General features: G+C 41.0%; 1 long non-coding RNA gene across 1 annotated transcript in view; it reads right to left on the bottom strand.

Annotated features, from left to right (window-relative positions):
- Positions 1-4,083: 4,083 nt before the first annotated feature.
- LOC131201649 (uncharacterized) overlaps positions 4,084-24,297 on the bottom strand; it is a 39,467-nt gene continuing 19,253 nt past the window's right edge. Inside the window, exons 2-3 of the long non-coding RNA XR_009155945.1 lie at positions 5,629-5,679; positions 4,084-5,293 (exon numbers count right to left, since the gene is read on the bottom strand). This is a non-coding gene — a long non-coding RNA (uncharacterized LOC131201649). The remainder of the gene's footprint in view (positions 5,294-5,628; positions 5,680-24,297) is intronic.

Below are 24,297 nucleotides of genomic sequence, written 5' to 3'. Positions count from 1 at the left end.
GGAAAATAAGCTGACATGTCACCTCTAGTCCTTCTTTCATCTAGACTAGCTAATTCTTGGTTGGATCTCTCTTTAACGGATGTTCCACTCATTATTAGTCCAGCTATCAGATGATTTGGAAAATAAGTCAATTCTTTTTATTCCTTTTTATGTTCAGCTGAGCAAGGACCATAGCAGGGGTGAAATCCAGCAGGTTCTGACAGGTTCTGGAGAACCGGTAGCAGAAATTTTGAGTAGCTCGGAGAACTGGCAAATGCCACCTCTGGCTGGCCCCAGAGTGGGGTGGGGATGGAGATTTTGCAATATCCTTCCCCCAGGAGTGGGCTGGAAATGGAGATTTTGCAGTATCCTTCCCCTTGCCATGCCTACCAAGCCACACCAAGCCCACTAAGCCATGCCCATAGAACCGGTAGTAAAAAAATTTGAAATTCACCACTGGACCATAGTCCAGGTATAAAGTTATGTGCCCCTTCCATCCTAAATATCTCGAACTACAGCCAGGTAAAAGAAGATGGGAAGGAGATGTCAAGGGAGAAAAGCATAAAACTCTTTCACATGACGGATCTAAAGTGATGTTAGCCAGTGCAGAATTTCCAGCCCCCCGATTCTGCAGAACAGGGACTTTAGGCATGCAAAATATGCTTTTTCCCAAAAAGGAACTGGACTTCCTTGGTTGTCAAGGAATGAATACTCCTTGAGATTGGAGAATTGGTTGCAAAGGTCTGCCAGGCCCAAAAAGCCTTACTTCCTCCATACAGAAGTGGTCTCTTGAAATCCTCTTCTCTCTACAATATGGGGAAGAAGACAGTGGAAGCAACTCGGCAATCCCTGCAGTGAAGCTCAGGCCTGCTTTGCCATGGACATGCCAACGCAGAGCTGAAACGAAGCTGCGGGCATCAGAAATGAGAGGAGGATGGAATGGGGGAACCAGGGAAATCAAATCAAAAATCAAGAGTGGGGGAGAGAGATGGGGAGAGGGAGAAGGAGGGAGGGAGAGGGGAGAGAGAGGGAGAGGGGAGAGAGGGGGAGAGGGAGGGAGAGACAGAGAGGGGAGAGAGATAGAGGGAGGGAGGGAGACACAGAGACGGGAGAGGGGGAGAAGGAGGGAGAGACGGAGAGGGGAGAGAGAGGGAGAGGGAGGGAAGGAGAGACTGAGAGGGGAGAGAGAGAGAAGGAGGGAGAGATGGAGAGGGGAAAGAGAGAAAAGGAGGGAGAGACGGAGAGGAGAGAGGGGGAGGGAAGGAGGGAGGAGGCAATCTGATTTTGATTGGAGAGCATTCACACTGTGAACCAAACACACAAAAAGACACTGCCAGTGAAGCAAATGACACATATCATCATGCTATTTTTGAAAGCCAGAGATAGATCAAGCCAAAGCAACATGCAAATAGACAACATCTTCCCAAAATTAATCAAGGGAGAAATCAGGTTTTTTTGTTCTTTTTGTTGAGATAACAATCCAGGCGAAGTAGTTTGCAACTGCCATCATACCTTTTGAGTTTGGGGATGTATTCTCTGTTCAACTCATGCATTGCAAGAAATAAAAGTGACTGCTAACCCTAAACCTTCCACAGTCATCATTCTCAGCCATTCCATGGAGTGTTTGTTGTGGGTGAACCCTTTTCTAAGAGGTTGTGAATGCTCCAACACTGGAAATTTTTAAGAAAATGTTGGATAACCATTTGTCTGAGATGGTGTAGGCTTTCCTGCCTGGGCAGGGGGTTGGACTAGAAGGCCTCCAAGGTCTCTTCCAACTCTGTTGTTGTTATATATTATCTGAACAGATCTCAGTGTGATCATGGTTCATAGACATTCACCAGTGTTTGGATGAAATGTATAGATGCTAGAAATATAACTAGAGACTTTACATTTGGCTGGAGAAAGAAAAACCTTGACACATAACTCTATTTCAATTGGAAGCTTGACAGCTGTAGGTGAGTCAGACTTTAACCCAATCTGTCGGTGTTTCCTCAATGAAATGCAAAAGTTGAAGGTAGGATCAGAGTCCCAAGCCTGACAAATGATCGTACGGAAAATGAATTCTTCTTCAGAAAGAAATTAAAATTCAAACAGCGAGTACAGGTTGTCCTTGACTTACGACCACAATGGAGCCCAAAATTTCTGTTGCTGAGCGAGATAGTTAAGCGAATGTTGTCCCATTTTACAACCTTCCTTGCCAGAATTGTTAAGTGAATTACTGCAGTTGTTAAGTTAGTAATACCGTTGTTAAGTGAATCTGGTTTTCCCATTGACTTTGCTTGTCAGAAGGTCGCAAAAGGTGATCATATGACCCCGGGACACTGCAACCGTCATAAAAATGAGTCGGTTCTGCATTTTGATCATATGGTCATGGGGATCCTGCAATGGTCATAAGTGTGAAAAATAGATATAAGTCACTTTTTTTAGTGTTGTTGTAACTTCGAATGGTCACTGAACAAACTATTGTAAATTGAGGATTATCTTTATCATCCAGCCAGTTTGATGACTTAGATGTACTTAAATTAGGTGGAAGCAAACTATAGTGATCCCATCTTTTCCCAGTCAATTGATAAATTACAGAAAGATTAACCCTGAATTGATTGATTGATTGTTTGGTTTGTTGATTGGTTGGAATCAAAGCCTAGAGAAGGTAGAAATTTTATATTTGAGAAATTTACATTGCGAGAGAGATACCTTTATTAAAAGTTGGTTATTAAAAGTTGGCCCTGTTCATTGAAGTGATAAAAACTGGGTCTGTCTGAACTATTTCAAAGTCCAATGCTATTTCAAGAGTTGACAGAGGTATAATTTTGCAGCTGTTTTTAAAAAAATATCCCTGCTGAAGTCTTTAGAGGAATGGAGGCAGGACCATCTTACTTTAAAAAAATAAAAGTACACCCTTTTGGACAGGAAATGTTGCTCAATTTAGATATTTATAAATTCTGTCCATAGTTAGACCGCTAAGCATCGGCAAAGACTTTTTGGCCAAGGTCCTTCTTTCTGATATTTACTTATTAAGGCCAAGAGAATAATTTTCTTCAGTAAACTTCCATAATGCAATATTTTTTTCCTCTTCTTTCCATGGGCAATATAAAATTAGATGGTCCAGACAGGACTTTCTATTTCACTTTGGGTTTTTTATGATTTTTCATTACTCTTCTCTAACTTATTCCAATTCCTCTGAACACTCTTAAAATGGTGTCCCCAGCACTCAGCAGTATTCTTTAAGTCAGGGGCCTCCAAAATTGGCAGCTTTAAGACTTGTGAACTTCAATTCCCAGAATTCCTCAGCCAGCTGGGGAATTCTGGGAATTGAAGTCCACATAACTAAACCTAGCCAAGATTGAGAAACACGGGTCTAAACGAAGGCCTTTGTTCTTGTGTCTGTTAAATTTCATTTTGTTACCTCAAGTTTTTTTTAATTTGATTTGATTCCTCTTTTTCTTTGTTTCATTTAATTAGTTTTCTTTAAACCCTGAGGAGAAGCCTTACATATCTTTGTTCTTCCCACCTCTATCTATGTCAGGGTGCACAACTTTGGGTGGGCTACTTTCTGTCTTTGAGTGTTGTATTGGGGTCACAGGCCAATACATTGGAGAAAACCAAGACAAGAAATGAATGGGTCAGGACCAAAACTAAATTTGATTTGAAAAGAATTAAACCTTCATTAACAATACATCATGAGGCAGCAACTCAGTAATTTGCTGCTCTTGAAAGCTAAGTAGGGTTAGAGTTGGTTAATATTTGGAAGGGAGACTACATGGGCTGAATCTAGAATGTGAAGTCAAACAAAGAAACAAAAGATAATTGAAAAGGACCTTCATCCTTTTCCCAAAGAATGACAGCACTGTGTTCATGTATTCACTAAGAATCAAATTCCACTGAAGAGACTGTCCTTATTTAATATGATCATTTTCTGTATTTATATTGTCTATGCCATTAAAAATTATGTGTTAGCTGCAGTTTTGGAAGGAAATGTTGGGGAGTTCCACAAAGGCTTGTATGCTTCTCAAATGAGAAGTCTGCAAGATACAATTTATTTTTATTTTATATATTTTGTCAATCATATATAAGATAACAGGTAAAAGTATAATCATAATTTGGATACATGAAAAGAGTAAGTAAAAAGGAATATTAGGACAGCGACAGTAGGCACACAGGTGCACTTATGCACGCCCCTTACAGACCCCTTAGGAATGGGGTGAGGTTAACAGTAGACAGTTTAAGCTTAAAGTTTTGGGGGTTTGGGGAAGAAACTACAGAGTCAGGTAGTGCATTCCAGGCATTGACCACTCTATTACTGAAGTCATATTTTCTGCAATCGAGTCTGGAGCGGTTTACCTTGAGTTTGTATCTATTATTTGCTCATGTATTGTTGTGGTTGAAGCTGAAGTAGTCATTGACAGGTAGGACATTGTGGTAGATAATTTTATGTGCTATGCTTAGGTCAGACCATAGGCAGCATAGTTCTAAGTTGTCTAAGCCCAAAATTTTGGGTCTGGTGGCATAAGGTATTTTATTGCGGGTAAAGGAGTGGAGGAATCTTGTCATAAAATATCTCTGGACTCTCTCAATTGTATTTATGTCCGATATGCAGTGCGGGTTCAAGACAGATGAGCTGTATTCAAGAATTGGTCTAGCAAATGTTTTGTATGCTCTAGTTAGTGGTACAATATTACCAGAGAAGAAGCTATGCAAGATTAGGTTAACAACTCTTAGTGCCTTTTTGGCAATGTTGTTACAGTGGGCTCTGGCACTTAGATCTTTAGAAATGAGTACTCCAAGGTCCTTGACAGAGTGAGGGTCTGTCTAGAGTGTCATCTATAAGGTCATGTCCATCTAATTTGTATTTTATGTTTTGATTTTTTTTTTGCCAATGTGCAAGACAGAGCATTTGTTGATTGAGATTTGAAGTTGCCACTTGTTAGACCAATCTGACACATAGCCAAGGTATTTTTGCAGGGTAGTTGCATTGTCTGTTGCGTCAGCGTCAGCGAAGAGAACCCAGTTGCTTTCAATATGATCGCAAAGGTCATTTATGTAAAGTATGAAGAGTGTTGGACCTAAAACACTGTCTTGGGGAACACGGCTATTAACAGGTACAGGATTTGATAGAGCACTTCCTATTTTGACCACTTGTTGTCTGTCTGTTTGTCAGGAAGGCAGCTATCCATTTATGTAGGAGTCTAGAAATGCCATAGGATTTTAGTTTTAGAAGTAATTTGTCGTGTACCACCAAATCAAAAGCTTCACAGAAGTCTATGTAAACTGCGTCTATTGCTTGACTTTGCAGACTTCCTCCATCCGGTTTGGTCTAGAGAAAGGAGAAATTTCCTGACAGTTAGAACAATCAATAAGTGGAACAACTTGCCTGCAGAAGTTGTGAATGCACCAACACTGGAAATTTTTAAGAAAATGTTGGATAGCCATTTGTCTGAAATGGTGTAGGGTTTCCTGCCTCGGCAGGGGGTTGGACTAGAAGACCTCCAAGGTCCCTTCCAACTCTGTTATTATTATTATGTTATGTTAGAGGTTAAGGTATCAGGCTAGAAAGCGGAAGACCATGACTTCAAGTCCCATCTTAGCCATGACAGCCAGCTGGGTAACTTTGGACCAGTCCTTACCTCCCAGCCCAACCCCCTCACATACCTGTTGTGAGGAAAATAGGAGGAGGAAGGTATGTTCACCACCTCAAGTTATCTGTAAAAATAATAACAAACAAAATAAATAAATAAATACCCTCCAGAGTTGTTGAGCTACAACTCTCATGTTGGTTGTGAGTTTGGGGAGTTATTTATAGTTGAACTTATTTAGCCATTACTTTTCAGTATCATCAGGCCAAGACAAATTGTAGCTATTGTCTTGGCAACTGTTAAGCACTCTTGATCCAACTGCTAATACTGTCTGGAAAGAGAAAAGTCAACCATTTCTCACAAATTTCTAGGGGTATTTATGTTAAACTTCACCAGTCTTCAAGGGACATTCTGTTGTGAATTAACTGCATTTAGCACCCCTTCCATATGGGGTTCAGTGATTTCATAATCCTGTATGCCTATAAATTTATGTTGGGTAATTACTAGTGTTTTTGCTGATGCAAACTGTCACCATACTTAACTTTGCATACATTAAAGTGTTACTTTTTGTGGTCATCTGATTCTACTCTCTGCTTGCATGTATGAGTCGCGATGGTACAGTAGTTAGAGTGCAGGCTACTTCTGCTGACTGCCGGCTGACTGCAGTTTGGCAGTTCAAATCTCACCAGGCTCAAGGTTGACTCAGCCTTCCATCCTTCCGAGGTGGGTAAAATGAGGAGACAGATTGTTGGGGGCAATATGCTGACTCTGTAAACTGCTTAGAGAGAGCTGTAAAGCTCTGTGAAGCGAGATATAAGTCTAAGTGCTAGTGCTATGTATCTCTCCATCTCTATCTTTATCACTTGAACAGGAGTATCCAAAAGCAGGGATTAAAAAAATCAAAATGGCGACTCCAACTATGTTGATTAAAGTATGTGTGTAGAATGGGGCCTAAACACGATCATCAAGGCCACCTTTTGATTATTTATCCCCTATAGACAGCCTTGGTTACATGATATAGGATCTGGTTACTTGAGGGATTGTATGTCTCCCCAGATCAATTGAATCTCATAGGTTTTGACACATTGAATGCCATCACTCAGGACTCAGGAATCGCATTTCCTCAGTAGCAGAACCTGCCCTCTGGAATGAGATTCCCCCAAGATCTGGACGGCCCTCATTCTGCTTTGGTTCAGAAGAGCCACAAAGACCTGACTTTTCTGTGGTGGCGGGGTGGTTAGAATGCAGTATTGTAGGATAATTCTGCCGACTGGGAGCAGTTCGATCCTCACGGGCTCAAGGTTGACTCAGCTTTCCATCTTTCCAAGGTCGGTAAAATGAAGACCCAGATTTTTGGGGACAATATGCTGACTTTGTAAACCGCTTAGAGCAGGGCTGGGCAACTATGGCCCCTTTATGACCTATGGACTTCAACTCCCAGAATTCCTGAGCCAGCATGCTGGCTCAGGAATTCTGGGAGTTGAAGTCCATAGGTCATAAAGGGGCCATAGTTGCCCAGCCCTGGCTTAGAGGGTGCTGTAAACCACTATGAAGCGCTATATAAGTCTAAGTACTATTGCTATTTTCACCCAGGCTTTTGATGAGGGAGAGTAAAACCACTTTCTTCATTTTCCTTGCCATCTTTTCTCTTTAATGTTTTATTGATTTGATTGTAATTCCTTTGTTTAGTTGTGAGCTGCTCAGGATCACTGAGAGTTGGGCTGTTATTGTTATCTCTCTATCTCTGATGCAGAATGTAATCCAACTAATGCCCTGTTCGTTTTCAAGCTGCTATAAGATGTCCCCAAAGTGCTTTTTCCAATAGGCAACTGGACTTTCTTGGGTTTTTTTTTCTTTGAAAACATTTCGCTTCTCATCCAAGAAGCTTCTTCAGAACTGAAAAAGGTTCTTGGACAAGAAGCAAAATTAAAAAAGATAAATAAATTCCAGTTGCCTTTGGAAAATGCACCTTTGGGACAACCATGACCTGGATGATTGAGAATCTCCATAGAAGCTGCCATAAAATGCACTACCATTTTGCTTCCAACAGAAGGGTATGAGAAACAGGTGGTAGATATTCCTCATCAAGTGGGCTTCTTCCCTGCCCACCTATTTCTTTTTGGACCCATTTTATCTTTAGACTTACAGAAGCCAATGGAATAATCTATACAGGAATAAATCATACACTGTAAACCAAGGCATAAGCTGTAAACTTTGCCAATAGAATTTACCAGGAAAACGCAGTCTAGCAAACAGAGTGTTTATATAGAATTAAATATAATAAACCTTGAGGAGCATAACTATGAATATTATTTTTTTCAACTCTCTTGATAAATATGTATTAAATCCAGAGTTATAAATAAGTTTAGTATGACATTTATTGCTTGTCAGAATTCCTGCTGTCATCGCAGTTAAACCCCCTGAAAGAACATCCAGAGAAGCGTTTCTCAAACTCTCCGCACCTGTGGGCTACTAATAAATGCAGGAAAATGTGGAGACCACCCAATTAAATAAACACCCCTCCTCATGCTTTCATCTTCAAAAGTATGGGGGTTCATGGGTTTTTGGCAAATAAAATGATTGTGTGTGCCTTTCCATCCCCTCTATTTAAAAAACAACAACCCTCAAAAGTAAATTCCTCCCCCAAAGCTGTAATGTAAAATAAAATATGGCAGACACCTGTGAAATACTGGTGGTCTATAGGCCCAGGGGTGAAATCCAGCAGGTTCTGGCAGGTTCTGGAGAACCAGTAGCGGAAATTTTGAGTAGTTTGGAGAACCAGTAAATTCCACCTCTGGCTGGCCCCAGAGTGGGGTGAGAATGGAGATTTTGCAATATCCTTCCCCCAGGAGTGGGGAGAGGATGGGGATTTTGCAGTATCCTTCCCTTGCCACGCCCACCAAGCCATGCTCACCAAGCCACACCAGCTCCACCAAGCCACGCCCACAGAACCGGTAGTAAAAAAATTTGGATTTCACCACTGTATAGGCCATATTTTGAAAATCATTGATACTTGATTTTTTAAAAAAGCTCTGAGCAGGCCAAACCAGTACTACCATGACAATCTTTTGACATGTAATAGTCACATAGTATTTTGGTTTTCTGCAAGCTAAAACTAGCTTTAGAATTTCTCTTCTCCGTTTTCTTCTTTAAGAAAATTAAGAAGAAGAATTTCTCTTCTTCTTCTTAATTGCCAAAAAGGCATTAAGAATTGTTAACCTAATCTTGCGAAGCTTCTTCTCTGGTAACAATGTACTGCAAACTAGGGCATACAAAACCTTTGCTAGACCAATTCTCGAATACAGCTCATTTGCCTGGAATCTGCACTGCATATCGGACATTAATACAATTGAGCAAGTCCAGAGGTATTTCACGAGAACAGTACTCCACTCCTCTGCTCACAATACAATACTTTATGCAACCAGGCTTGAAATTTTGGGCTTGGACAACCTAGAACTATGCCGCCTATGGTCTGACCCAAGCATAGTACACAAAATTATCTGCTACAACATCCTACCTATCAATGACTATTTCAGCTTCAACTGCAATAATACAGGAGCAAACAATAGATACAAACAAAGGTAAACCACTCCAGACTCGATTGCAGAAAATATGACTTCAGCAACAGAGTGGTCAATGCCTGGAATGCATTACCTGACTCTGTTGTTACATCCTCAAACCCCCAAAACTTTAACCTTAAACTGTGGACCTCACCCAGTGGTGGGTTGCTACTGGTTCACCTTGGATTGGGCAAACCAGTAGCGGCGGCAGTGGGAGGTTCCGCCCACCCGCCTGGACTCTTCTGCACATGTGCAGAAGTGTTGCACAAGCAAGCAAGCGCACGCACACGTCCCCACGAGCGAACCGGTAGTGACAGGTTTTGAAACCCTCCCCTGATCTTACCCCATTCCCAAGAGGTCTATAAGGGACGTGCCAGCGTGCCTACCGTCCCTGTCCTACTGTCCTCATTTATTCGTACCCATTTCCTGTGTTCATATCCATGTTTATACTTATATCTGTTATCTCGTACATGTTTGACAAACTAAATAAATAAAATAAACTATTCTGAATTCTTTGTCGCAAGCTTTGTTCATTTTTTCGTGTTTTAGATGAGCTGTCTTTAAAGACATCTTTAAATTATGTGCTTATGTTTAGCTGCATTTATTGTATCTATTTATATGGCAATTTTAGAATAATACATTCCAAGGATATGTTGTGCATGGCAAAAGATATAATTAATAATAAATTAATTATCCATCCCTATTTTGACATATTTATCCACAGCTAAGGCTACCAGATCTGGGCTACACCATCTGGATCTACCACATGTTATCCATTTATGCCTGCCATTCATTTTACAAGTTTAAAAAAGCCCTGTATACATTTTAAAAACATCTGTAAAACTGCTGTTTTTATAACATATACTGTAAAACTGTATATCTTTTGAAGGGTGTTAATAATATAGGAATCGGCCAATGAATGCCATTTAACTGATCATCCCGCACTTCCGCTAATTCTTTGTTGATCCCCAGCTATGAGTATCAGCCCACAACTGGATAAATGTAGAATTTACTTCTGAATAAACAGGCAGAGGATTTTTATCATTAATTTCCCCTTTTTTGCTAAATGCTCTTTTTGAAATGTTTTGGAATCTGCATGTAAGCAACATAGGCGGCTGTCCGGGGAAAGAGTTCATAAATCTTTGCCAGCCCACCTCCGAATGGCAATTCAAAACAGCTCTTTGCTTTTTCTTTCCATCATATGTTATGGCTATATCACTTGGATCACCTCACTAACTCAATATATTTAGGCTTCACCCCTCTCTCCTGCAGAAATCGCCTTTGTTCACTAATTAGTGGAAATGTAGGCATTTCATGAGGTCAACAAAATTCAGCCAAACCTTCGGGTAGGGGGGTGAGTACAGTGTAAGGCATATGGCCTGGAAGGTTTTGATTCATGTCCTGATTTTAGCCACAAAATTCCTTGGTAGATGGTTTATATTTGTAAAGAGATGCTGACAAATGTGTTTTGCCCCAGGCAAGTTCTCAGCTCTTCCATCCTACTGACTTAGGGCAGGCCTAGTCGGGGAATCGTCATCTGTTGGTGCTAAGGTTAGCAAATCTTGGAAATCGGGACCACACTTAATGGTTTCTAAGTTGTGTCCTGCAAGAGTGGGTCAGGGGTGGTATTCATTTACCTTCGCTACCAGTTCGCAAATGTGAGCGCATGCGATCGCTTCGCTCACATGTGCCATCTACGCACATGTGCAGAACCTTCCACGCATGTGCAGAGCGTCAAAAACGGGATGTGATGATGTCGAGGCGGGTGGGTGAGCCTCCCGCCGCCGCTACCAGTTTGCCCAAACCGGATCGAACCAGCTGAATACTACCACTGAAGCGGGCAGACTGGGGAAGAATCTGCGTTTACAGCTAGTCCTCAACTTACAATCACAATTGAGCTCCAAAATTTCTTTTGCTAAGCAAGGCAGCTGTTAAGTGAATCTTGCCCCATTTTACAACCTCTCTTGCCACAGTTGTTAAGTGAAGCACTGCAAGTGCTTAGGTTAGTAACATGGTTGTTAAATGAATCTGGCTTCCCCATTGACTTTGCTTGTTAAAAGAAGGTCACAAAAGCTGATCTCGTGACCCTATGACCTGCAACCATTGTAAATACGAATTAGTTGCCAAGCATCTGAATTTTGATCACATGACGATGGGTCATAAGTCACTTCTTTCAATGTTGTTGCAATTTCAAACAGTCACTACATGAACTGTTGTAAGTCGAGTACTACCTGTATTTCTATAAGTTGTATTGGAACTTGATGAAAAAAAATGCACTTTCAAAAGTTCTCTCAAAGCAGCAGTGGAAGAGCGAAAACATCCCTTCGGAAGAAGAGACAATAAGGAAGATACCAATCTGTGCAGAAATGAACAGACTAACATTAAAAATAAAAGATAAAGGGGATTCAGAATACTATGCTATATGAAATAGATTCTATCAATGATTGGAAGCACGAGGTGGAAGTTAGAATGCGATAAAATCAGGTTAGGTGGAAATGGAAGTTTCAGGATGTCACCACCACACATCCACCCAGGAAGCAGACCCAAACGCACACTGATGATGAAGCACGACCAAGGACCAGAAGCCAGACCACAGTTGCAACATTAGCCATTTCAAACCCCTCCAATCCATACATGCAGCAGACTGACACCCACTATGAAGATGTAGCACGACCACGAACACAAAGCCAAACAACAGCAATGCAGCTCACCAGCTCAAATCTCCCTGCAACTCAGACTAATCTGAGCACAACCAAGCCCCCACCCAAACAGGACACACCCCCAGCCAATCAGAGCACAAAAAAAACCCCAGCCAATCAGAGCACAGCCAAGCTTCCACCCAATCAGTTCACTAGCAGTTAAAAGGAAGAAACAGCTGTGATCACACATTTCTTCTAGAAGCACGAAGCTGTAAACACCTAGCCTGAAGATGACGAATGGGATTTCGTCGAAACATCGCCAAGACACTTCCAATTTTACGTGGGAGAAAACCCGAACAACCAAAGACCTACATACACACACACACACACACACACACACACACACACACACATATATAATGAGAGCATATGCACCAAGACAAATTCCTTGTGTGTCCAATCATACTTGGCCAATAAAAATTCTATTCTATTCTATTCTATTCTATTCTATTCTACTCTACTCTACTCTATTCTACTCTATTCTATTCTATAATATTGTATCTGTTCATTCCATGTGAACAAACAGTTTCGCACAATCTTGGGCCTAGACAGGAGTACCCATGGCAAGATGGTCATTGAGACAACCATCCACTGCTCTGCTCCAAATAAAAGGAGACCAAAACCATGTTTATGTCAGAGTATGAATAGTCATATACTGGAATAGATCAGCCAATGGGGACTGAATGGAGACATGGCAACAAGGTCAGCCAATGAATAGACATAGCAACTAAGTCAGCCAATGGGAGCTGATTGGTGAATTGAAACTGAAACTGGAAAGAAGCTGGATGTGGCTCTGTGTTAAGCTCTGAGCTCTAAAGCTCCAAACTTGTCTGTCTGCTGTACTCTGCTTGTGCTTTGCTTGTAACAGCGACGTGGGAAGGTATCTGCTATTAGTATTGTAAATTTACTCCATGTATTACTATGTATATAAAGAAGTTAATGAATCCTGCTGCATCAGTCTGCCTGTGTGTGCTTTCTGGATTTAATTTCTGCAACAGTTTATAAGGACATATGGGATTTTTTTCAATAGCAAATTCTCAGCATTTTCCCCAAATTCCATTTTTCAAGACTCTTTTAAGGGAATTCTGATTGTTGACTACCAACAGTTGTAGAATAGGCACACTGTTCAGTGATGGACTGAAGGTTCCACAGGAAAAAGTTCAATTTCCTATTCTAAAGGATACAATAAAAAGACTCCCATTCTAAGTGCTTCACTATCATCAGCCTATAGGACAAAACCCTAACAGAAAGCAGAGACAATTATAAGTCGATTGACAAAGTGCTCCTGTAATAAATGCTGAAGTATCAGAGGCTAATATTTTGCCAAAGAACAAATTTTGTCACATTAAAAATTAGATTGCCCCTGACATTAAATATTATAACAGAAAGTAAAATGGCTCTAATGGGTGGAGATCCTGAGCGTCTTCTACAAATGGTTTAAATTATTTGCTGGCAAGACACTAAAGCACATCTATTTGAATGCACATGAAGACAGAATTAAGTCGGAAACCTAGGGTTTTCCAGACATATTTTTCCAGACAGTATGTCAAATTCCCAGCAATAATTTTTGTAAAGCATTAGAATCATCTGTCCCTTATCTCACCAAATGCACACATATACACAGCCTGTTTTTCATATGTATATGTATATTATATGTTTATATAATCATTTTATGGTTTCCTTAAACAATACATCTTTTTTAGCCAGAAGTGTCAAATTCAAGAACTTTGCATGAAGGATAACATAGAGCAGAGTTTCTCACCCTTGGCCATTTTAAGATGTATGAACTTCAACTCCCAGAATGGAGTTGAAGGAATTCTGGGAGTTGAAGTCAGGGGTGCTATTCAGCAGGTTCTGATAGGTTCTGGAGAACCAATAGCGGAAATTTTGAGTAGTTCAGAGAACTAGCAAATACCATCTCTGGCTGGCCCCAGAGAGGGGTGGGAATGGATTTTTTGCAATATCCTTCCCCCAGGAGTGGGGAGGGAATGGGGATTTTGCAATATCCTTTCCCTAGAGAGGGGTGGAAATCAAGATTTTGCAGTATCCTTCCCCTGCCATGTCCACCAAGCCACGCCCACAGAACCAGTAGTAAAAAAAAAATTGAATTCTACCACTGGTTGAAGTCTAGATATCTTCAAGGTACTAAAGTTGAGAAATAATACACTAGTATAGTAGATGGTTTGCTTCTTTAATAGAAACAAAGACATTATGTCTTATGGTTGCAAAAGCTATTTATAAATGTCCATAGGCTATCAACAGTGCACTCAAACAACAAAAGAGGAGACCACATCCATATTTTCTTGCTGACTTTTTACTTTTGCTGATTTGTGAGAAAGTGTGGATTTGAAAAATGATATAAAATTGATTCATTTGGAGAATGAGAAGCCATTTAAACCAAAATTCTTTTAGTATATACATACTATAGGGCAGAGCTGAGATTGGTTTGTGAATATATTGTCTAGCTGATGGTTTCCTTATAAATTAAGCTAATTAAGCATTTCCTTTTTAGGAATTATTATTATCTATAAAGCTGCATACTTTTGCAGGGCTATTTTTTTTTTAGTAACTATTCATGCTAAAAGCCCAATGTTGTATATAGGTGTGACTTTCTTTATGCAAAATAATGGAGACTTTTATGACAATGTTAGATGTTTAAACTAAATATTAGTGTTGCATGTTGATAGTGTCCAAACCCTAACATGTTCACTTAAGAGCATATTAGCACCCTATAAAAATGTTAGGCTTATTTTTTTAAAAAAAATCTAAAACAAACATTGCTTGCACTGAAAGGAGATAATAATGTGCTGTGGTCAAGAATGCACAGAATTCAAAGAATAGCACAGGAAGCTGTAAGGATAGGAAATCAGCATTAAGGTTAATACTGGACACAACCCACTTTAAATTAAGTTAAAAGTTAAAAATTGAGCTTCTCCTTTATCCTCCACAGAATTTAATTGCATTATGTCATCATGAAATTCCATATTTTTCCATTCCTGTTAATTAAGAACAGTTGAAATGCATAAAAAGTACGACGACTTTGTGGCAAGTAAATATTCTTTTAGTAAACGGAAGATCACTTCTCACAAGCCCTTCAAAATAGTCCCGATAAGCATAAACCATGAATTGTAAGGCTACAATTATATAATCTTGCAACTCTGAAAGTATTTTTCCCTTCCTTTACTGTTATTTTCCAGAAAACTAGGGAGGGTCCCTTCTAAAAATGTTCTTACATTCCCACTGTTTTTGTGGGCTGAGAGATCTTTTCCATGATGGTTGTCTAGTCTTCCTCCTGTCTCCCAAGTTCATTCCAACATACCATTACACTTCAGTAGGCAGCCTGTCCTGAACTGGATCTCCTGTGGAGTTGTGAAATTCCACTCCCACAATTTCCAAATCAACATGGCCTTTGCTGGGAATTCTGGGAGTTGAGGTCAGTGGTGGGATTCAGCCAGTTCGCACCACTTCGGGAGAACCGGTTGTTAACTTTCTGAGCAGTTTGGCAAATTGGTTGTTGGAAGAAATAATTAGGACAGAGAACCGGTTGTTAAATTACTTGAATCCCACCACTGGTTGAGGTCCACACATTTGAAAGATAGGCTGCAAAATTTTTCATAACAATGGGGAGCCTCTGGATAGTTGTCCATTTTCTTAGTGGACAGACATGATGTGGTCAAGGTGAAACACCAGCATCTTCTATTTATTGTGTAGAGGGGAAAAGTTGAGGTGGGAGAAACTGTGACCCTCCAAATATTGCTGGGTCAACTACAGCATGTCTACCTAACATGGCATGAGACATACTGGGCACTGTGGCTCAATATTATCATGAAAGCCACATTTGTTTGTTTAAATTTGCCCTCCCATCTTGCCATTGAGTAACTCTGGTTCTCCACGTATCAGCTAGAAGCCATACTTAAAGGTTTGTTGTACATTTTACTTAGATATTTCCACTATTCCACTGCCTTGCAGTTCTGTTTACTGCCTAATCCTGTGTATATTTGCTTAGAGGCAAATCCTCTTATGATGGGTTCAAGAAATATTCCTCCACACACAGATTATAGAATTGCAGCTTATATATACCTACCTTTTTCAGAGTTGCAAAACAATAAAATGATCCTTGTATTAACTACAGCATGTTCTAGTTCCAATCTGAAAATATTAGTAAAGTTTGTAAAATGCCAATATTTGAATAATGTAAGTGACTTAGGAAACAATCCATAAGGGGTGAGTTTGTCTGTTACATAATGTTAGCTATCAGATTTAATTTAATTTCTTGAAGAGGGAAGCAGATATTGCAAAATATGAGCATCATATTTGCAGTCTGCCCCAGAAGAAGTAGCATTGGAGGGGGTTTGCTTAAGTTGCTCTTTCTGGCCAGTTCTTCACTATTCAAGCTTCTTCGGACCTGTAGGGAGAAAGCTATTGATTGGTTGATCTATATAGATAGATTGGTTTTTTTTTCAAGTTTTATAAGGCTGCCCAACTCAAATAGTGGGACTCTGTGTGGTGTACAATAAATCAAAAAGAGTGGGGGGAAAGGGCAACTGAATCACATTAAATAAGAAATATATACATACAAAATGTAAAATGGTGTGCAAGAAAACAACCACTAGAGGAGTACACTGCCAACTCAACTAGTCCTTAATGCCTGAGGGAAGAGCCATGTTTTAATGGGTTTCCTAGACGACAGGAGTTGAGACCTGTTGAAAGTCAGTTTGGTCTAATGGTTAAGGCATCAGGCTAGAACAGTGGTCACCAACTGGTGGTCCGTGGACCACTGGTGGTCCGCGAGAAAATTTTGGTGGTCCACAGAAAAATTATTTGCATTTTTTATATTGCACTAAATCAGGGGTCCTCAAACTATGGCCCCTGGGCGTATAAGTGCAATGAACAGTTGTGTTGCTGCAGAGAGTCTCCCCCTTTGGGGTCTTCTTGTGTGGGTCAGAGGGGGGCAGAAATTCCAACTTGGAGTCTGCTTCAGCTCCTAGTGTGGGGCTTTGGGTGAAGGCTGGAGGGAAGTGCCACTGGTGGTGAAGAGCCGAAAGGCCTTGTTCCAGTGAGACAGCATCATGGCCTGGAAATGGCTGACCATCTCAGCCCACTAAACCTCCATGTGTCTGGACCTGGCCTTGAACTCCCACAGGTCTTCCCTCTGCTTGGAAAGCCTATTTCCTAGTCCTCCATGAGGTGTTTCTGCTGAGCCTCCTTGTTCTGTCCACCCCCCCAACCACAACCAAGAAGACACGCGAGCTGACTATATTTGCCAGCAATTTATTCCTACGACAGATATCAGTTCTGGCAACAAACCTGCGATTGCCTGCCAAGTTATCTTATCTCCTCAGAAGCCAGTGTAACTGCAGTTCGTTGCTGGAGCAACCAAGCGTTCAAAAATAAACAGAAATCCAGAAGCCAAATTCTTAGTCTCGAAATATTGCAGCCAAAGTTTCCAAGAGTCAGTTTTTGTCCGTCACAAGAAGCTATAGAGCAGCTCCTCCTGCTTTTATACCCTGTGGGGTGTGACTCTGTGAGTTAGCACTCTCTAGGCCTGCCCCACCCATTCTTTTGTTGTTCCCGCCTCTCCTTTCAGCGATGCCTGGGATTTAACCAGGACTGATTGTCAGCAGCTGGGTCTTGAGGCGTTGCCTGGGAGGGGGAAGGTGTGGGAGAAAAAGGCCTCATCATCTCCTCCACCTGGCCTGCCTCTGGACCTGGAGAGGAGCCAGAGAGGAAGGTCCTGCAGAGGGAAGCCCTGTCGGCTCTTCCCCCTCACTCTCTGAGTCACTCTCTGCCAAGAGGCCAGGCTCGGGAGCCGAAGACACAACACTCCTTCTTGGTCAGATCCAATATGAATTGAGCTGTTTTGCCAACTTTTTCTCATGGTGGCTGCTTAGCTCCAACAACTGCTTCCTGTTGGGACCCTAAGGACTCCAGGCAGGCAGATGAGGAGTGGCTGGGAGGGTATGGGTGAGTAGAGGCTGGCAAGGCACCCCTTGACTTGAGTGACATTGATTTGGCCACATCCACCCAGTCACATGACTACCTAGCCACGCCCACCCAGCCGGTCATTAGGCAGATCATATCAGTGGCCTGCAGGATTTAAAAGTATGAATTTAGTGGTCCCTGAGGTCCGAAAGATTGGGGACCCCTGGGCTAGAAACTAAGAGACTGTGAGTTCTAGTTCCATCTTAGGCAAGAAAGCAGGCTGGGTGACCTTGGGGCCAGTCACTTTCTCTCAACCCAGCCCACCTCACAGGGTTGCTGTTGTGGCAGGGAGGAGTATTAGATAAGTTCACTGCCGTGATTATTTATACATACATAAATAAAATATTGAGAGGCGGTCATTCCAAAGAACAGGTAGTCACAGAAAAGACATGCTTCCTTGGTCCAATGACAAGATTTAAAAGAAGGACTATGTCGTTTCTGTGAGAATATGAGGGGCAGGCAGACAGGCATCCCTTGGGAGAAAGTCCCTCAAATAACCTGGTCTTATGCCATATAGCAGGGGTCTCCAAGCTTGGCAACTTTAAGCCTGGTGGACTTCAACTCCCAGAATTCCCCAGCCAGCAAACCTGGCTGGGGAATTCTGGGAGTTGAAGTCCACCAGGCTTAAAGTTGCCAAGCTTGGAGACCCCTGCCATATAGGGCTTTAACGTCTCTACTCGCTTATCTCATGGGCATAAAAGAAAGCAGGTGAAGGAGATAAAGTTAAGTCACTATTTCAAATTCCCATTACAAGCTTTCAATTTAAAACAAAGCCAACCAACTCTTGAGGGCCAATTTGGTGAAGTGGTCAAGCCATGGGACTAGAAACTAGGAGACTGGGAAGTCTAGTCCCACCTTAGGCCCAAAGCAATCACCCACTCTCTCAGCCCTAGGAAAGAGGCAAGGATAAACTACCTCTGAAAATTTTCCCAAGAAAGGCACAAGGACTTATCCTTGCAGTTGCCAGGATTCAACCCTTGAGTCAAAGACCCCAAAATACCACCAACTACTTAGAGGAAATTTGACATGTTATGACTGCCATATGTCGTTTCAGGTTGAGTTCTTCAGGATAGATCAGTCCTTCAGTGTGGGCTGATCTTATGGAAGGCTTGGTGGTTTGTTTTGTTTTTCGTATAGTTGCTCCCAACTGTGATTTCCCCATGTTCAATTTCTTTCTTTCTTTCTTTTTTAAAATCTATTTGTTTGGTGTTGCTATGGTGACACAGATGGTAAGAGTTAGAAATACTGCCACTGGAGACCTTCACCGTTGTGGCCTTCTATAATATTCATTTCTCTCTAAACATGCAAGACACTCCTGTATTTATTTTATTGGGAGGGTCAAAAATGGAAGTATGTACTCAGGTTCAACAAGCAATACTAAGTTCCAGATTTCTCATTATGTAGTATGCATTAGATCTTATTTAAAGAAGACCAGAGCACATACTCTGCCAAATTTCACCCAAAATCAAGATGAACTTAGAGTTGTCGGTCACTTCCTCTTCCTGGACCTTTTCACCCTAAGCAGTGCTACAACTTTTTGTCACTGTATTACAAGCCATAAAAGATGGCTCTTAAAAGAAATCTATTCCCAGTACAGCTAAGGACAGAATGAATACTAGCCATAAACACAGCAAGCCAAGCCTGCCACCCACCCTTCAAAAACATCTGCTGGGGATTATATGTATTTATTTTATTAGATATGAGATGAGTAAATAACCTTTGTTCTTTTCTATTCTTTAAATGTTCTGCATTTTTCCAGGAGCAAGCTTTTCACAGAGATGGTGCCTCTGGAAAAAAGTTTCCAAGAATGCATTTTTGACTACATGATGCCATGCCTGAAGTGGAACATGTATCGCATAATACAAACACTATTCATTTTTTAATTTTTTGATATGGTTGAAACACTCATCAATTAATCAGCTACTTTATTTTCCATAGTGCCATTACAGGTCTCTTCACTATAAGCCTCCTGTTTAAGCCCATTTTAAAATACTGTAGAAAAGACTAAAGACCTTTTGATACCTTATAGACTTAACAAAGCACTATAAATGAAACTTTCTCTGCCCTTTCTAACCAATTTTAAATGTTTTTATTTCAGAATTCCATTCAGAAGCCTTGAAGGAAAATTTGAAGGACTGCTCCACAAATGCAAAATGTGAGTCCAATCACACTTGGCCAATAAAGAATATTCAATTCTATTTTTCTCTTTCCTGGAGCTGAGAGAGAGAATGATTTATTTATTTATTTATTTATTTATTTTGTCACACAGTATATATGAGCATAAACATGAAATAACTATACAGTATATAAGTATATATATAAGTATGAGTATGTAATAACTAAATTAATTGAATATAAAGAAAGGAAACAATAGGACAGGAACGGTAGGCACTCTTGTGCTCTTATGCACGCCCCTTATAGACCTCTTAGGAATGGGGTGAGGTCAATAGTAGACAATTTTTGGTTGAAGATTTGGGGATTTTGGGAAGAGACCACAGAGTCAGGTAGCGTATTCCAGGCATTAACAACTCTGTTACTGAAGTCATATTTTCTGCAATCAAGATTGGAGCAGTTAACATTAAGCTTAAATCTATTGTGTGCTCATGTATTGTTGCAATTGAAGCTGAAGTAGTCTTTGACAGGAAGGACATTGTAATAGATGATTCTATGAGTTAAACTGCATGTCGAAGACGGCATAAAAAAAATCATCCAGTTATCTTCATCCCTTAAGAAGGACTGGACTGTACCCGGTGTCTAGTCTGGAGCCTTTAACCACTGCACCAAAGTGGCTCTCAAAAAAATCAACCACGTTAATAAAATCATCAAATTTTTAAAAATGGTCCTTAATAAAATCACTAGTGCCAATCATTGGCGTTCAAACTTTAATAAGCTTCTTTCTGCAAGGTATAAATCCATCACGTTAAGAAAGAAAAAAATAGTTGAAACAAAAACCTTGGTGAGGAACTATCTTACTCCCAAATCTATAAAAATTCAGCAAAGTTCCAAATTCTTATCTTTAGGGTCCCTTTTTGTCTAACTTTTCCTCCACGCTTGAGCCAAAATTTCAAACAAACCATGAATTATTCTAACTTTAAACAAGCCTACTCTTTACTATTTGTCTACCCTGATGGGGCATTTTAAGTTAAAGCTGGTTAAACTCACATTCATTCCTGCATGTAGCTTCAGAACTTGCTTTAGAACAGGGGTCTCCAACCTTGGTCCCTTTAAGACTTGTGGACTTCAACTCCCAGAGTCCCTCAGCCAGCAAAGCTTTGCTGGCTGAGGGACTCTGGGAGTTGAAGTCCACAAGTCTTAAAGGGACCAAGGTTGGAGACCCCTGCTTTAGAAGAACCATCTGCCGGTTGATTTTCATTCTGAACACAGCAGTTGGATTTTGGGCTGTGAGATTTCTTAGCCAGGATCTCTTCAACGTAAGAAAATGCAGATTGAAACTTCTCTCTTACAAGTGAAAGCTAGCCATCCTCTAAGAGATGGTGGGCCACTGCATTTTAACAGCTCTTTTAAACCAGGGGTCTCCAACCTTGGTCCCTTTAAGACTTGTGGACTTCAACTCCCAGAGTTCCTCAGCCAGGAGACCCCTGTTTTAAACTAATCAAGGCATCATTGCATTTTTTAAAAATTAACTATAGGACAAGGGGAAAAGACTGGGACTGTAGGAAGTTACACCATTACAATCAACATCAATGCTTTTGTGTCAAACAAGAAAGGATCAAAAAGTAAGCAAACTTTTGTGGATAAAACCAGGTTTTGTTTATGAAAGTGGGTAAATATTTAAGGAAACAATTTGGTTTCCTACATTTAGAATTCTTCAGAAATGAACTCTTCAACTCCTTTTCTTCTGAAGTGGTGTATTAAGGGGTCATCCAAAGTAGTAAGCAAATCAAGGCAAAACTACTAAATTCCAGTCTTTGTACTCACAATATATACTCTCTTTTTTTTGCAAACGTTTTCTTTCCTTTTCTTTCCCCTCTCTTTTCTATGACTTTTTCCTTCCCTTGTTCCTCCCTCCCTCTCTTTCCTCAGAGGGCCACGCAAACTTCTCTCTTTTTCTCCTTCTCTTTGGCTTTCTCCCTCCTTCCCTCTTTTCTCTATCATCTTTTCCTTCCCTTGTTCCTTCCTCCCTCCTTCTCTTTCTTTCCTCTGAGTCGCGCTGCTTTGCAAACTTTTTCTTTCCTTTTCTTTCTCCTCTCTTTTCTATCACTTTTTCCTTCCCTTGTTCCTCCCTCCCTCACAATATATATTCTTAAGAGTTTTGACTTGCTGAAGATGTGCTGCATCTATAATTCAGCACTGATGAATTATATTTAGGAGGAGAATGGGGAGGTAAAATATGTACTCTATGACAAGGGTCTCCAACCTTGGTCCCTTTAAGACTTGTGGACTTCAACTCCCAGAGTCCCTCAGCCAGCAAAGCTGGCTGAGGAACTCTGGGAGTTGAAGTCCACAAGTCTTAAAGGGACCAAGGTTGGAGACACCTGCTCTATGAAGTTGTGGAGAGCCTGCATCCTTTCACCTTTGGCCCTATCTCAGTTTTAGGCTGTGGAATGTCCTCAACTCAATAGAAAGAGACAATAAAAGCTGTCATGTAGGGAAAGGGAGATTTTTGGATTAAGACTGAAGCATTTTGGATGTTTCCAACCACTTAGTAATCAGGCTGGAGTCCTGCAAAATATCCCTTTATTTATTTGATTGATTCCTATCTCTCCTTTCCTAGAGTTCAAAGTGGGATACAAGGCATTTCCTCCTCTAGTTTCCACCCCCACCCCCACCTCCCCAACAATCACCTTGCAATGAGGTAGATGGCGGTGGTAAAATCCAATTTTTTTTACTACGGGTTCTGTGGGCGTGGCTTGGTGGGTGTGATGTGACTTGGTGGGCGTGGCTTGGTGGGCGTGGCAGGGGGGAATACTGCAAAATCTCCATTCCCTCCCCACTCTGGGGCCAGCCAGAGGTGGTATTTGCCGGTTCTCCGAACTACTCAAAATTTCCACTACCGGTTTTTTTCTTTTATTATTTGCATTTATATCCCGCCCTTCTCCGAAGACTCAGGGCGGCTTACACTATGTTAGCGATAGTCTTCATCTTATTTGTATATTTATATACAAAGTCAACTTATTGCCCCCAACAATCTGGGTCCTCATTTTACCTACCTTATAAAGGATGGAAGGCTGAGTCAACCTTGGGCCTGGTGGGACTAAAACCTGCTGTAATTGCAGGCAGCTGTGTTAATAACAGACTGTCTTACCAGTCTGAGCCACAGAGGCCCAGACTCATGAACCTGCTTGATTTCACCCCTGGTAGATGGCCTGAAAAAGCAGCTCTCCCAAAATCACTCAGTGAGTTTCCACAGATGAGTGGGACTTGATCCTGGGTCTTCCCGATTCTAATCTAACATTTTAACTACCGCATCAGTAACAGTTCTCAGATGCTATAAATTGGAAAGCTTCCACCACTTCATTTTCTATATCTATCCAGGTTTCACTCTATGCTATTACGGAGTATAATCAACTCTTGGTAATTACAGAATGTCAGAGCTGGAAGGGAACTTGGAGGTGATGGAAACTTATCAAAGAGACAACAACCACCTAGAACAGGGTTGTCCAACTCGCAGCCCGCAGGCAAGATGCGTCACACACTGGCCACACCCACGCCCGATTTAGCAAAGGGGAAAAAAAGTTGTGAAAGACACGTTACATTTATTTATTTATTTATTTATTATTTAGATTTTTATACCGCCCTTCTCCCGAAGGACTCAGGGCAGTGTACAGCCAAATTAAAACAAAACGATATACAATTTTAAAACAACAGATTAAAATAACATATTCTATAATGGCCGAAAAATTTAAAAACCATCAAATTTGACCCAATAAAACAGAATACCCAATTTAAAATTATTAACATTCAAAACATTCAAAATTTAAAAATTAAAAATTAAGCCAGTCCTGCTTGGATGAACAAGTACGTTTTCAATTCACGGCGAAAGGTCCATGAACATGACGCTGCTGTGACGATGCGAGTTTGACACCCCTGACCTAGGACCAAGGAGAGATTTTTTTTAACAGTGGAACAATTTGCCTTCAGAAGTTGTGAGTGTTCAATCACCGCAGGTTTTTAAGAAGCGATTGCACAGCCATTTGTTGAGAGTTTCCTGCTTGAGCAGGGAGTTGGATTAGAAGACCTACTTCTTGTCCTACCCTGCAGTACTTTGGAGAATAAGTTGACACACACACCTTCTTTTCTGTGACAGCACTTCAAATATTGAAAGACTACTATCAGATCGCCCTTAGGCCTTCTCTTCATTTATGCGGGGGGGTGTATGTGTGTATCGGTGGTGAAATTCAGCTAGCTCTATCTGGATCACGCGATCCGGTATCATCAGTGGCAAGAGGCTCCGCCCACCCGCCCGGATGTCATCACGTCCCATTTTTGACCCTCTGAGCATGCACAGAAGGGTCTGCATGTGCACTCACATTTGCGAATCGG

This window comes from Ahaetulla prasina, chromosome 7 (assembly GCF_028640845.1).
Source record: "Ahaetulla prasina isolate Xishuangbanna chromosome 7, ASM2864084v1, whole genome shotgun sequence".
NCBI lineage: Eukaryota > Metazoa > Chordata > Lepidosauria > Squamata > Colubridae > Ahaetulla > Ahaetulla prasina.
Note: the sequence above shows the minus strand (reverse complement) of the source record. Positions and strands in the feature narration are given on the sequence as shown.